The sequence below is a fragment of the Danio rerio genome, chromosome 8 (genome assembly GCF_049306965.1).
Source record: "Danio rerio strain Tuebingen ecotype United States chromosome 8, GRCz12tu, whole genome shotgun sequence".
NCBI lineage: Eukaryota > Metazoa > Chordata > Actinopteri > Cypriniformes > Danionidae > Danio > Danio rerio.
Window position 1 is genome coordinate 64280967 of NC_133183.1, and position 15769 is coordinate 64296735.

The 15769-nt window shown below is 43.7% G+C and overlaps 1 long non-coding RNA gene across 1 annotated transcript; it reads right to left on the reverse strand.

Moving 5' to 3' along the window:
* Positions 1-1120: 1120 nt before the first annotated feature.
* Positions 1121-15115, reverse strand: LOC141375949 (uncharacterized). The gene is made up of 3 exons (XR_012384824.1): positions 14893-15115; positions 11131-11213; positions 1121-2591 (listed from the first exon to the last, which is right to left on the reverse strand). It is a non-coding gene; the product is annotated as an uncharacterized lncRNA (long non-coding RNA).
* Positions 15116-15769: the final 654 nt, after the last annotated feature.

A 15769-nucleotide genomic window follows, 5' to 3' on the forward strand; every position in this document is an offset into this window, starting at 1 on the left:
CAACTGTCATTGGATGATGAGCAAACCGTACTAAACTGTACGAAAGATCATGCGAATTCATACGAATTAAATCAAAAAGTTAGGAATTGCTGTGAGATTGTGTACGATTATCATAATGATGAAAATACCCTGACCCTTAAATCTGACCCATAAGACCATCTAGAAGGAGGAAACAGAGCCTTACAGTAGGCATCAAAGTGCACACTCAGTAGTGAACACACACAAACACACGCAACAATCTCAGTTCAAGACATGTCATGATTTTCCTCTCAGGAAACACTCATCACAGGTGACACAGGTGTAGTTAGCACTGTGGCCTTACAGCAAGAAGGTCGCTGGTTTGAGCCTCGGCTGGGTCAGTTGGTGTTTCTGTGTGGAGTTTGCATGTTCTCCCCGTGTTGGCGTGGGTTTCCTCCTGGTGCTCCGGTTTCCCCAACAGTCCAAACACATGCGCTATAGGGGAACTGATCAACTACACTGGCCGTAGTGTATGAGTGTGTGTGTGAATGAGTGTGAATGGGTGTTTCCCAGTGCTGGGTTGCGGCTGGAAGGACAACCTCTGTGTAAAACATATGCTGGAATAGTTGGCAGTTCATTCCGCTGTGGCGACCCCTGATTAATAAAGGCAATAAGTTGAAGGAGAATGAATGAATGAGGAGTATGGTCACACTTAATCAGGGGCTACTAATTGTGTGTGTGTGTGTGTGTGTGTGTGTGTGTGTGTGTGTGTGTGTGTGTGTGTGTGTGTGTGTGTGTGTGTGTCAACTACTCCTCATCAGATTATCAGTAGAGTGTAGGGTTTAGGGTAAGTTAACATGTACTTGTACAGTTTCTTCTAGTCAGTTAGATGTGTGTTGGAGTGGCAGCATCAGCAGATATTCAGCAGACAGTCTACTCAAATGCAGCATCAAAATAAAGAGTTACCGTTAACCATAACTAATCAGGCTTAATGAATATATTATGTAATAATGAACACATCAATATAAGTGACATTAACAAAGATTACCGATTAGCAGATGTGTTTTTCACTGGATTTCATGCTAAGCATTACCATACAGCCGTACTGTGAAGAGTCCCCGTCAGACCAGCGCAATAATCTGCCAATGGGGGAAGCAGAGTAATCCTGTTTGCTTGTTTATTCTTGACTCATTAGTTCTGAAAATGACACACTATGTTGTGCGTGTCTAGAAAATGCTTCTTAAGAGTTGTTTAAGATATTTAGACTCAAAACATGACACAAACTCTGAGTGCATGACAGGCTGTAACGCTAATCATCACGGCTGCCGTCAGTGGTCGTGTGTGGAAAACAACGGCAGGCGAGTTACCATAGTGAATCTGAATGGCTGCTATTTTCCTTTTCAGTGCACACACAACAGAAGCATTATGCATCCTCCACACAAAGACAACAACATCTCGGACATAACACAACACTACACAACATCATTCGTCTTTAAATCCAATGTGGGATGTTTCCATCATGTTGTGCTTGACGGAGCCGGCTCCACACGGTGCGTCTAACACAGTTCTCTGTATTTTCATCATATTATTTCTTCTGATTCGGAAAATAGATGTTCCATGCAAATAATTATTTCATTTAGAAGAGTCAACACACAAACAAGACGAAAATCAGACTTAATACACTGCCTGACAGACGTCTTGTGGCCTATTCAAGATTTAGGAACACAGATAATAACTGCTCTTCTAGTTGCTGATCTGGTGTCAGAAGTGTCTCTATGAAAGGTGAAGGCCTCTAGATTCTGCTGATTTGAGCTCAATAAATCTGATCATGTCTTGATGTTGACTGATTTGATGAGGACAGTGCGCTCTGACTCTGCTCAGACTAAAGTCTCATCACTGAACAGAAATAATGTCCAGTATAGAATATAAAGTCCTGCTGCAGTGGAGACAGAATGAAGATTGTGTCTGACTCCATCATGAGCTTGGAGGACTGCATCCATACATCTCTGACATGACTCACATCACTGATTAATAAAGTCATCTGGAATGAAGAAGAAAGCCTTCAGAGTTCATCAAGAGTCTGTGTGTTCATCTTTAACACCTCCTCCTTCATCAGCTTAATAATGTTTATGTCTGGTGACTGGGCTGGCCAATCCTGGAGCAGCTTGACCTTCAGGAGCTTTGATGTGATGGCTGAAGTATGAGCAGGAGCACTATCCTGCTGGAGAATTGTCCCTCTCCTGTGGTTTGTAATGTAATGGGCAGCACAGATGTCTTGATACCTCAGGCTGTTGATGTTGCAGATCTCTCCATACTGAATGACCCCAAACCATGATGTCTCCTTCACCAAACTTGACTTATTTCTGTGAGAATCTTGGTCCATGCTGGTTCCAGTAGGTCTTCTGCAGTATTGGTGATGATTGATGCAGATCAGCAGATGATCCAGCAGAGAAATCCACCTTCTGACACTTTCACACATGCTCCAGTTATTATCTGCTGCTCTCAGGTGATGTGGATGAAAACTGAAGCTGAATGTGTGATTCAGGAGGTGGAGGCGGTCAGAAATGCTGAGAGTGGAGTCTTTAGTTCACATTTGAAAGGCTAAATGTCCCTAAATACACACGCAGACATCACTGTAAGAGAAAACTTCACATCATTTGTGTTACAATTCAAAACTCTTTTATTAAAGTTAGGGTCAGGGTTAATATATTAAGGGTTCATTTTCCCAATCCAATCCTAGAATCTTCTAGGCGCTCTAAGTGTTTTACATTTAATGAAGAGTTCTCATGAATATGTCCACAAGGACCCTAAACGTATTCCCTTGCTGGACACATAGAATGGACTGAATCAGTGAGTATTCAGAGATGCACAGATGGTCAGGTGTGCTCTATATAGGACAGATCCTTGCCCCTCAGGGATATTAGAGCGACTCTGAGCAGTGTGTGTGTGTGTCCTGTGGAGAGCGGCTCTCCAGGGTCTGACCAGCTCAATGCTTGAAGAGAACAGAGAACACTCGCGACGCCATTAGTGATGAACACTTCAATGAGCAGGAGTGAGTTTCCCAAAAAACAGCGACTGAACTGCCGCAGTATGATGCGCCGTTTGGGAGTGAACGCTGTAGTGACGAGTGTTTCATTCATTTTCCTTCAGCTTAGTCCCTTTATTCAGCCGGGGCCGCCACAGCGGAATGAACCGCCAACTATTCCAAAATGTTTTACAGAGCGAATGCCCTTCCAGCCGCAACCCATCTCTGGGAAACATCCACACACACTCATACACTATGGAAAATTTAGCCTACCCAATTCACCTGTACCGCATGGCTTTGGACTGTGGGGGAAACCGGAGGAAACCCACGCGAATGCAGGGAGAACATGCAAACTCCACACTGAAACACCAACTGACCCAGCCGAGGCTCAAACCAGCGACCTTCTTGCTGTGAGGCGCCAGCACTACCTACTGCGCCACTGCGTCGCCATTCCTGGGAACATTAAACTAATAAAGAACTATTGAAGAGAACTGAAAACTAAAGTAAATAACCGTGATTCATTTCAGTACTTTAATACTGCCTGTATAATAATAGACGCATCGTGAATCACTCTGTCCGACTCTCTCAGCACTAATGCTCCTCTTCAGCTAATCCTGACAGCAGGTTCCAGTGTTTTAATAAGCAGGAGTGTTAGTGTAATGTGTGTGTGTATTAATAAAACAGCCGGCTCATTCATCTTCCTTCCAAACAAGACAAACAACAGCAGATCTGCACTTCAGCGGCTGCTTCTCATCTCCTGCTTTACCTTCGGGACAGGTAAAAACAAGAGTAGAAGACTCTTACTGGATGGAGGTCAATAACCCCATTAGGTCTAACACACACACACACACACGCACGCACGCGCACACATGCACACGCACACTGTTTTCAGATGAAGGGCTTCAACACACTAGTTCAGAGTCCTGAAACTCTCATATTTGGACCGACTCTGGCTTGTTTTCTCAGCACCTGTTGTGCAACTCTACACAGTCACAGTATCTGCTAATGAACAGTTTCTGCAGGGTTGTGTGTGCTTTGTGTTTATTAGCGGGGGTGAACCCTAAAGAGTATTATAATCTCACCCTGAAAAAGAATTGATAGCCCCACCCTAAAAGCAATGATAGCCCCACCTTAAAGGCATTGACAAGCCTCACTCTAAAGGCACTGATAGCCCCACCCTAAAGGACTGATAACCCCGCCCTAAAGGCACTGATGGCCCCACCCTAAATGACTGATAACCCCGCCCTAAAGGCACTGATGGCCCCACCCTAAAGGACTGATAACCCCGCCCTAGAGGGCACTGATGGCCCCACCCTAAATGACTGATAACCCCGCCCTAAAGGCACTGATGGCCCCACCCTAAAGGACTGATAACCCCGCCCTAAAGGCACTGATGGCCCCACCCTAAAGGACTGATAACCCCGCCCTAGAGGGCACTGATGGCCCCACCCTAAATGACTGATAACCCCGCCCTAAAGGCACTGATGGCCCCACCCTAAAGGACTGATAACCCCGCCCTAGAGGGCACTGATGGCCCCACCCTAAATGACTGATAACCCCGCCCTAAAGGCACTGATGGCCCCACCCTAAAGGACTGATAACCCCGCCCTAGAGGGCACTGATGGCCCCACCCTAAATGACTGATAACCCCGCCCTAAAGGCACTGATGGCCCCACCCTAAATGACTGATAACCCCGCCCTAAAGGCACTGATGGCCCCACCCTAAAGGACTGATAACCCCGCCCTAGAGGGCACTGATGGCCCCACCCTAAATGACTGATAACCCTGCCCTAAAGGCACTGATGGCCCCACCCTAAATGACTGATAACCCCGCCCTAAAGGCACTGATGGCCCCACCCTAAAGGACTGATAACCCCGCCCTAAAGGCACTGATGGCCCCACCCTAAAGGACTGAAAGCCCTGCCCTAAAGCATTCCATGTGACCAGAAGTGAAGGGAGAGTTGTTGTGAGGGGTGAAGGTTATGATATTTGATAAATAAATCTTATCACGCTCTACTATATTGATATACAATAATAATGGTGAATTTTGATTTAATGGTGACTTTAAAGCCTCAGTATTCCCACAATAATGATCAGGTTCTTCACTAAAGCGTAAATAATTCAGAATATCTCTGCAACGGCAGCCATCAGAGAGGATCAGGCTTGATTTGCGTGTGTAAATCTGCTCTCCGCTGTTTGATTTTAATCATCAGGAGCTGCTGAAGGTGTCCAGATCAAAGCCGCCGCAGCCAGAGCCAGTTCAAAGAGCTTTACTGAGCACTTCTCCAGCCCGGCCTCTACCAATGCAAACCTGATGTCTGAAGCTCTGTCATCAAGCATTTAATGGTCAACAGCATCTTAAACCCTTCAGTGATTTAATATTTAGATTTTTAACTAAACATTTGGACATTTATAAGTATTTATGTATGTATAATATCAGCTCTGCATCAAACTGCATATGAGTTACTGCCTCTGTGTGTGCAGGACAGGCAGGCTGATGTTCTCTCTTCTGGTCTCACACTACTGTTTTCCTCTTTCTGACAGTCTTGATCACACTATATTCTGGAGTTTATCCTTTATTATTTAAGCCAGTAGGACTGTAATAAATGATGTGTTGTGCTCCTTCATTCACCACACTCTGAGTTTACCATGAGCACTTCTGCTGCTGAGGAACACACACACATGTGGGATGGCTGCATCCTTCCTCAGGGGGATGTACAGGTGACTGTGTGTTTCTCTCCCCAGTGAATAAGCCACTGTTTTTCGACAAACACAGAGCTCCTGTGGGGATTTAATTGCTGTCCAAATGCAGTTTCTAATGGAGTTCAATCCAAAAGTCATTTGCTAAATCCTTCTTGGCCAGCAGAATGCACAGTATGGGTGCACATCATGGTGATTTGCATCAGAAAAGCAGAATATCCTGCATTAAATACAGACACACGGCAAAATACTGAGAGTTTTTGTCTTGCTTCTAGTCCAAATATCTACAAACTCTTAAATCAAGAAGTATTTTCTAGAAGTAGACAAGCACTATTATTGTGTTGTAACATAATCTGATGTCAGAAGGAAAGTGAGATGAGTCTGCGTCCCCTATGTCAGATTATTCTGCTTGTGTTAATGAAGCCGCTCTTCATTCTGACTCATTATTTCTCAAACAGCACTATATTCAGTGCTCGTCTGTATAATGCTTCTTGGTTTCAGAACCTTTAGCTGTATGAACAGGAAAGACGTCAGAAACTCAGAGTAAGAGTATGTGTTGCAGTGCTCAGGCATGTCATGAGGAGCTCAGGTGTGTTATAAATGTCAGAGAGGTGAGCTATACCTGCAGCGCTGCGTTCACATCTCTCACACACTTCATCCTCAGGTGTCAGTGAAGCATCAGGTGCTTCCATCATCAGGCCTGCAGAAACACCTGCCCTCATCCACACCTGCTGCAGGTGCAGAAGGGGGAGGAGCCTCAGGGACACCCGCGCCTATGTGCGCTTCTGTTCTCTGGGCTTGCTGTGCAGTCGGTCAGCGGTTGTTGCTAATGTTTATGGATTTTGTTAACTTTTCTTTTTACATGTGGACTCTCACTGTTTACTCTCCCTCAGGTGTTTACAAACATTTATGAGTTTCTCTCACTGAAGAAGAGACTCTGAAGAATGCTGGAAACCTGTAACCATTCCACAGCAGAAAAAACAAATAGTTTTGAGGTCAATGGTTACAGGTTTCCAACATTCTTCAGAATATCTGCTATTAGTGTTCAGCAGAAGAATGAACGTTTCAGACAAGTAAAGGGAGAGTAAATGCTGACAGAATGGACATTTCTGAGTGAGCTGTGCCTTTAATTCAATAGTCTGGCTTCTTATCTCTTTATCATAAACATTAGTCACGCAGTCCTGCAACAAGAGCTTTGGACATGGACACCACTGTTACACTCTACACACTGAAATACTACAGTCATTTACAGTAAATACTGTAGTGTTTTAATCTATACTACAGTAAAGCACCTGAACTGATCTGTTGTGGTGATTCCAGAGTTGCTATGGTAACACAACAACTCTAGTGATTGATCTACTGGGGTGATTCCAGAGTTGCTATGGTAACACAACAACTCTAGTGATTGATCTACTGGGGTGATTCCAGAGTTGCTATGGTAACACAACAACTACAGTAATTGATCTGTTGTGGTGATTCTACAGTTGCTATGGTAACACAACAACTATAGTAATTGATCTGTTGTGGTGATTCTACAGTTGCTATGGTAACACAACAACTATAGTAATTGATCTGTTGTGGTGATTCTGCAGTTGCTATGGTATCACAACAACTACAGTAATATGAACAAATGAGCAAACACTGTAGTTTTCTGTAACTATAAGGTGTGTTATACTGCAACAGAGCACAGTTTACTGCAGTAAGAGCTACAGTACAGTACAGTATTTAACACAGTTAATCAGTTCACTACTACAGTATGTCTTTGAGGCTAACTCTGGCTTACTTAAGGTTTCACTGTTGATTAAGGAGCACTATTCTTAAAGTGATAAATGCAATCATTTAATAAATAATGAGCAGAAGCATGTGAGCTCTCCCTCACTGTTATTGATAGGGTTTGTTAGAAAACCCTTCCTGCAGTGATATTTGATGCGGTGGACGTCTCACTATAATAGTAGGCCGTAATCCAGCAATTAATGGAGGCATGTTTGAGTAAGGAGACAGGAATCCATTCATCATTGGAGCGATAGCTGTTTACAGATGAGCAGCTCCAGATGAAGAGTGTTTTAATTGGCCAGGCTGATGGAGGACGTGTTTAAACGACACTGATGATGGAATTAGACGGGGAATTCAGCCAATGTGGCAGAGCTGAAGGTCAGACGCTCTCATTCTGCTTATTAGCACATCTCACAACAGTCAATTACCACTGCAGCGCGGGGAGCACATTTCATTACACAACTAACAAAGACATCATCACACCGCTGTCCACCGCCATTTGGAGAGATACTCATGACTGACATTTCTGTAATATTTATATATATATATATGTATTTAGAATGCGCAGCAAGATTGTTTTTGGCCACTGTGTACACAAGGGTGTTTAAATATGATTGGCTCACCATAAAAATTGCAATGAGTGTGCATGGATCAGGATATTCAAAGTTGCTGCCCACACATTTTTAACATGGATATGTTCTTGTAAGGTCACCAATGTAAACTGGAGATCACCTGGTGGTCATGTCTGGTATTGCAGCCAAACAAAATCTCACTGAAAAATCCTTTTTGAGATATCAAGTTTAAATTAGGACTATAATTTGTTCGGCTATTTAGCTTTAGTTTTAGCCCACACCTTTTTAACATAGACATGAAAATGACCTGTTCAGGTTAAAGTGTTGCTATAATCTTCAATGCTTTGGTGCAGATTTTGAAGCTCATTTTTTAAGAAGACAGATGTCAGATTGTAGCTGAAGTGAGAAAAGTTTTAAAAAGTTGAATAAAATAAAATATATGTGCATTTATGACAACAATAAATTAATAAATAAATAAATGTTTATTTTAATATTTTACATACATTATGTATTTTAAAGTTTTAGCCTAATCAAAGCTAAATATCTGAGCAAATTAGAGTCCAAATGTGAAGTTGATATCTTAAAAATGAGCTTTCGCTGAATGATTTTGTTTCGCTGCAGTACCAGACATGACCACCAGGTCATCTCCAGTTTACATTGGTGACTATACAAGAGCGCCCTTCATATTTAAGGGAATATGAACCATATGTTTTTATACTTTTGAGAATATTTGTAAAGTAATCATAACATTCTACAGTAGTGTGTGCAGTTTGCTGGAATTTAGCCTCTAAAAAACATTTAAAATCTATTTTTACATGTGGATTGCTGTAGCAAAGTAATGCTTCGCGACTCTAATGATGAGTATTCTTGATGCAAATTAATAAATAACAGCTGCTCAGTAATATCTATCAGAATTCAGTCACCAGATATGAAAACTAGACATGTTCAACTTTAAATGATGTCTAGTTTTGTCATGGTCGCTTTATGTTTAGCTACAATATTATGGTTTAAAACGTAACCATAAACACTCCCACACATTGTAGGGTGACAGACAATCTGTTTTAATCTATTACTCTACATAACAAAAACAAATCAATCAATAAAATACAAATTCAGAAGTCTTTCCAATGATACAGTATATAGTTTGTCCTGATTAGCTTGGGATTTAATAGCAAAAGCATGAAGTGTGAGGCGGGCCGTGACAGCTACGAGGATAATTGGGATCTGTTGTGCACATATTAAAACAGAAACAGCTGATGAGCTCCAGTGAGATAATCAGAGCAGAACTAAGCAGAGTTCAGTCGCTTTAATCTCATATACACACCTCATATGATTGAGCTTATCTGGAAAAGCGCAGCAGCTTTAGGACGGAGACGAGGACAGACCGATACGCTTTTCAGAAAACATTAATCAGGATGTTTCATAAACGGAGAGGGCGGGGCATAGAGTAGCTCCTCCCCTTGAAAAAAACAGCCAATAGTGTTTAGTTTTCCCACAGTTTTTTTTCAAGCCAACAAGAAGAAGGGGGCGGGGCATGTCAGACACTAGAGAGCATTTGATTGGTCAGACGATTTGATGAGAAACTGAAGTATGAGGAGACGACAGAAAAATCCCAGATGCATTAAGGAAAAAGAGGCAAACTGCAGACTGTAGATGTTTACATCAGGTTGTTTACAACATTAGATTATAGAGATCCTAAAGACTAACACACTGATGCCAACACTAAAACAATGACCATGACCGAGCTGGAGAGAGTGCTGATTACCAGAATAGACAAGAGCTGCAACACAACAGCAGTTAGTGTGATCCCGCGCTGCTGTATGTAAATGAGTCCCGTTCTCTGACTCTGAGTGGCTGTCGTCAGATATGCTAATGAGGAACACTGGACTCATTAACATGCAGGTCTTCATGGTGAAGTCACGACGAGCCGATGGAGGAGGTCCTGACCTTTCCATCCACAGTCTGTGCAATCCTGAGCTGAATACTGAGGTAAGACTAGCAGAAACTAAAGCAGAGAGACTAATGAAGGAGCAAACACAGAGCTGCTGCACACAGCTGATTACAGTACACCAAACTCAAACTGGGGCGGCACGGTGGCTCAGTGGCTAGCAACAGCAAGAAGGTCGCTGGTTCGAGTCCCGGCTGGGTCAGTTGGTGTTTCTGTGTGGAGTTTGCATGTTCTCCCCGTGTTGGTGTGGGTTTCTTCCGGGTGCTCCGGTTTCCCCCACAGTCCAAACACATGCACTATAGGGGAACTGATCAACTAAACCAAGGGGTCACCAAACTTGTTCCTGGAGGGCCGGTGTCCTGAAGATTTTAGCTCCAACCCTAATCAAACACACCTGAACAAGCTGATCAAGCTCTTACTAGGTGTACTTGAAACACCCAGGCAGGTGTGTTGAAGCAAGTTGGAGCTAAACCCTGCAGGGACACTGGCCCTCCAGGACCGAGATTGGTGACCCCTGAACTAAACTGACAGTAGTGTATAAGTGTGTGTGTGTGTATGTTTCCCAGTGATGGGTTGCAGCTGGAAGGGCATTCGCTGCACAAAACATATGCTGCATAAGTTGGCGGTTCATTCCGCTGTGGCGACATAGATTAATAAAGTGACTAATCGGAAAGTAAATTAATGGATAACTGAGTCACTGGCACTGTAGTTTCGGGGGGGTCATGAGCTGAAGAGTTTGGGAACCCCTGTGATAGAGGATGAAGACTATACAGTGCTAATTTACACTTGATTATTCCATTTATATATACCAGAACACAGCTGGATTAGCATAAATCAGTTTATTTTGCTTTTAGCTCATGTGTGTGAGTGTGTGTGCGTGTGCACTCTGCTGTATTCATCAATGCTTGTGATTGGTTTATCATATTTAACACAGCTGCCATTCCCACACACAATCATCCCAACAGTACAGTCACACACAATATCAACCTTACAATGAGTCTTGGACACCTTCATGTCAGATTTCTTTATGTGCAGCCTGTAATGACACTGCATTTTTCAGTGTATTTAAAGTGTGTGTGTGTGTGTGTGTGGGCCAGATCTTACTCTGCACACAAGCTCATTAGCGTGTCTCAGTAATTACAGGTCTTTCTTACCTTAATGAAGCACCACAGACACCCGTATGACAGCCTGCTGTTACACCTCCAGCATCTTCATCATCATCATCATCAGCAGGTCTCTGTGCACAAACACACAGCATTATAAAGCGCCTCATACGCAGCTCAACACCAGCTGAATGCAGACGTGCTGAATCAGGAGTGTATGAAGCAGCGCTCCTGCAGTGTGTTCTGATCATGTGCTTTTCCTGAACCTGCCGCTCTCTTCTTCAGGGTGTCTTGGCCTCGATTGTTTCCTTCTGGAGTTTTCTGTGGGTTTCTCATGTGTCTGTGTTTCTCCTGACCGCTTCAGCCCTGATCTGCCCTCACACATCTAATGTTGATTTCTGAAATCAACGCTAGAGTCAGAGCTCACTCCACACTCACTAGACAAACCTTAAAGCCTGGAGTGACCCTGCAGCCTCAGCGTGTCCACCGCAATCTGAATTATTCATTCCCCTTCAGCTCAGTCCCTTATTTATCAGTTGTGTCCACAGCAGAATGAACCGCCCACTATTCCAGCATATACACAGCAGATGCCCTTAAAGCTGCAACCCAGTACTGGGAAACACCCATACACACTCATTCACACACACTCATACACTACGACCAGTGTAGTTGATCAGTTCCCCTATAGCGCATGTGTTTGGACTGAAACCGGAGCACCCGGAGGAAACCCACACCAACACGGGGAGAACATGCAAACTCCACACAGAAACACCAACTGACCCAGCCGAGACTCGAACGAGAGAGCTAAGTGCTGTGAGGCAACAGTGCTAACCACTGAGCCACCGTGCCGCCCCAAATTTAGTATTTGTGTGTGTGTGTGTATGCATAAGTGTGTGTCTCTTCAGGAAATCTTCACTCTTTAAGGAAACACTCATCTGCTGTGGAAACCCTCCAGTTCTGTTTCTGCAGTGTGTGTGTGTGTGAGCGTGGGGACGTCCTCAGATGAACAAATGGTGTAAAAATAAGATGAAAGATTCAATTAAATAAGACGGTGAAAGAGTGTGTAAAGCGCAGAGGGTCTTCTGTGAAGTGTGTGTGTGTGTGTGTGTTGGGAATCAGTGGAGTTTCTCCGTTCGCAAACTCTGAGTCATTGTAATCCCAATACCCATGACTCTGAGTGTGTGTGTGTGTTTGTGAAAATGTGTTTCTGTGTGTGTGTGTGCGGTTTTTGTGGGTGAGCTTTCGCATGTGTGTGTTGGTATTTACATGTGAATGTTTGTGTGGGTGAGTGTATTTGTGTGTGTGTGTTTGTAAATGTGTGTTCATGAATAGAAATATGTGTGTGTGTGTGTGTGTGTGTGTGTGTGTGTGTGTGTGAACGTGTGTGTGTGTGTTTATGAATATGTGTGTGTGTGAGAGTGTTTGTGTGAGTGTTTGCGTGGGTGTGTGATTGTGTATGAGTGAGTGAGTGTGTTTCTGTGTGTGGTGGTATGATTGTATGAGTGTGCGTGTGTGCTTTTGTGTGTGTGTATGAGTGTGTGTGTGTGGTTTGTGTGTGTTAACGTGCATATTTGTGAATGTGTTTGTGTGTTTGCATATGTGTGTGTGCTTGTGTGAATGTTTGAGTGGGTGTGTGTGCATGTGTGAGAGAGACTGAGTGTGTGTGTGAGTGTTTACATGAGATTGTTTGTGTGGGTGAGTGTATCTGTGTGTGTTTGTAAACGCATGTGTTGATATGTGTGTGTGTGTGTGTGTGTGTAGGGCTCAGTCCTCCAGTGGTTGGGCCTGCTGCTGCTCCTCCAGTCCCCAGGCTTTCCTGACTGCGCTGCCCAATCACAGGCTCCCGTGTGTGGGATCGATGCGCCGGCTCTCCCCCGCCAGCCTCTGCTCCATTAGCACAGAGTGGGCGGACAGGAAGCTGTAATTGGACAGAGCCGTGGGGAGCGTGTGTATCAGTGTGTGTGTTTCAGTGTGAGTGTGTGTGGTCTCGGTAAGATAGAGAGGCATCCGTTCACACTAATGTTTTCCATTACGTCTCTGCTGCTGCACAGAAAAACAGATGCTTCAGCTGTGTGTGTGTGTGTGTGTGTGTGTGTGTTTGTGTGTGTGTGTGTGTGTGTGTGTGTCTGTATGTGAATACATGTGTGTGTGTCTCCATCATGTGTCTGTATGTGAATACGTGTGTGTGTCTGTCTCCATCATGTGTGTGTGTTGTCTTGCAGGTCTTCAGCATCAGGTTGTGTGTGACGCAGTGTTTACCTGCTGTAATAGACAGGTGTGTGTGTGTGTGTGTGACACTTTGAGCTAAACCTGAACACAAACACTGACACGAACAGCAGAGCGGAAAACAACAGCAGGAAAGCAGCGCAGGCCCGACTCCAGCAGAGACACACAGCAGAGCAGACGGACCCTGTAGAGGGACAGACGTGCATGTGTGCTCTGAAAGCTCTGATGGATGTTAGGATAGTGATGAAGCGGAGACTGACTGGCTGATCACTGCTCAGGACACACATCAGTCATGCTTTCATTTCATTTGCCGTCTAAACTAAACATTGACGATGAATGAAGAAGAAACCTTAACAACTGTTGCCACACCGATACCCATACAGACGCCAGACAGCCTGAGCGATATGAGGAACCACCACAGCTGAATACCTCTGAGGTCTGCTGTAATCATCTGCTCCTTCAGTGAAGCTGCTTCATGATGATAATTCCAGTGAAAGCTCCATGCAAAAGTCAACTCGAACTGAATTTACATTTAAATAAATGTCAGAAACACATTTAAATATTTGATCTTGGCCCCTTTTTCACACGTTTTCACAGCTTCTGGTGCCCGTAAACATTATGCTGACATATATGTGTTAAAACAGCAGTGTGAAAAAGTGTTTGCCCCCTATTTTTTGCATGTTTTCCACACTTTAATGTTCCGGATCACATCTGAATGGCCACAGAAATCCAAAATGAAGACTTTGGAGTGGCCTAGTCAAAGCCCAGACCTAAATCCAATTGAGATTCTGTGGAATGACTTTAAAAGAGCAGATAGAGGTAAAGTTGGTTTTATATTTGCACATTCAGACTTTCTACTTAATAATGTAACGTCAGAAAAGTTTACTTTGCTAATGTTAAATAGTGAAATCAGTCAATGACTATGAAAGTGCATGCTAATGCCCATCCAATATTTAAAGTAACAATGCTAAACAATATAGAGACTGCTAAATGACCCAATGTGTGAATATAAAACCAACTTAATAAAAAGCAGCTCTTGTTGAAAATCTCTGAAATGATGTCTGGATTACAGCAAATCTGCAGACACCAGTGGGACAGAGTTAGTTCTGTTGTTATCAGGTTTAGGGGGCAAACCCTGTCGTCACACAGTCTCCCATTAATAATACAGTAAAACCTTCAATAATAACCTGCAGCATGTGTTTACTGCTGTTCTCCTTGACTAATATTCACATTAGTTTGATGATCTGAAACATTAAAGTGTGACAAACATGCGACAGTGATGCATCATTAAGGGGGCAAACACTTTCCCACACCACTGCGTGTGTGTATACATGCAACATGGAGATGTGTGTTTTCCTCAGGGACTGTGTGCGTTTGATAAATATGTCAGATTAAATGGTGTAAAATATGTTTCACTGGGACTGTATTGTGTTTCTGTATGGATATCACAGGTTTAAAGCACATTATTTAGAGGAGTGTACACAGAGTGTTTAGCGTAAACACACACACACACACACACGCACGCACGCACGCACGCACGCACACACACACACACACACACACACGCGCGCGCGCGCGCGTCTTCACCTTCTCCAGTTGTGTGTGTTGAGTGTGATGATGGCCTGACCGGAGGATTATCAGCTGAAAGTGCTTATATCTGAATTCCTGCAGAGCTGAAGAGATCATGAGCCTGCTGAGTTATTTGATCTGATGATTTATTTAAATACCTCCTCCTCCTCCTCTTCCTCCTCCTCCTCTTCCTCCTCTTCTCGGTTTGTTCTGTGCATGAACACACACGCTTGAGTTCTTCATCTGGTTTTTACTGCCATCTGCTGGACAATGATGCGTTACTGCACATTAAACAAGCAGAATGTGTGTGTGTGTGTGTGTGTGTGTGTGTGTGTGTGTGTGTGTGTGTGTGTGTGTGTGTGTGTGTGTGTGTATTTTGCAGTGTATCTCTCTTCTGTTTTCCCCCAGATATTTAATCTATACACACATGTAATCATTATTCATTCATTTTCTTTTTGGCTTAGTTCCTTTATTAATCAGAAGTCACCACAGCAGAATGAACTGCCAACTTATCCAGCACGTTTTTACGCATCGGATGCGCTTCCAGCTGCAACCCATCTCTGGTAAACACCCATACACACTCATCCAATACAGTCAGTGTAGTTGATCAGTTCTCCTATAGCGCATGTGTTTGGACTGTGGGGGAAACCGGAGCACCCGGAGGAAACCCACACCAACACGGGGAGAACATGCAAACTCCACACAGAAACACCAACTGACCCAGCCGAGACTCAAACCAGAGACCTTCTTGCTGTGAGGCCACAGCACTACCTACTGCGCCCCCGCGTCGCCTGTATTCATTATTCCAGTGTTATTCTCACATCATCTCTCTGTTATTTGTGTTATATTATTTTCAGTGTGTACCAGTGTGTGTCTCCTGTGCAGAAGGCTCTGG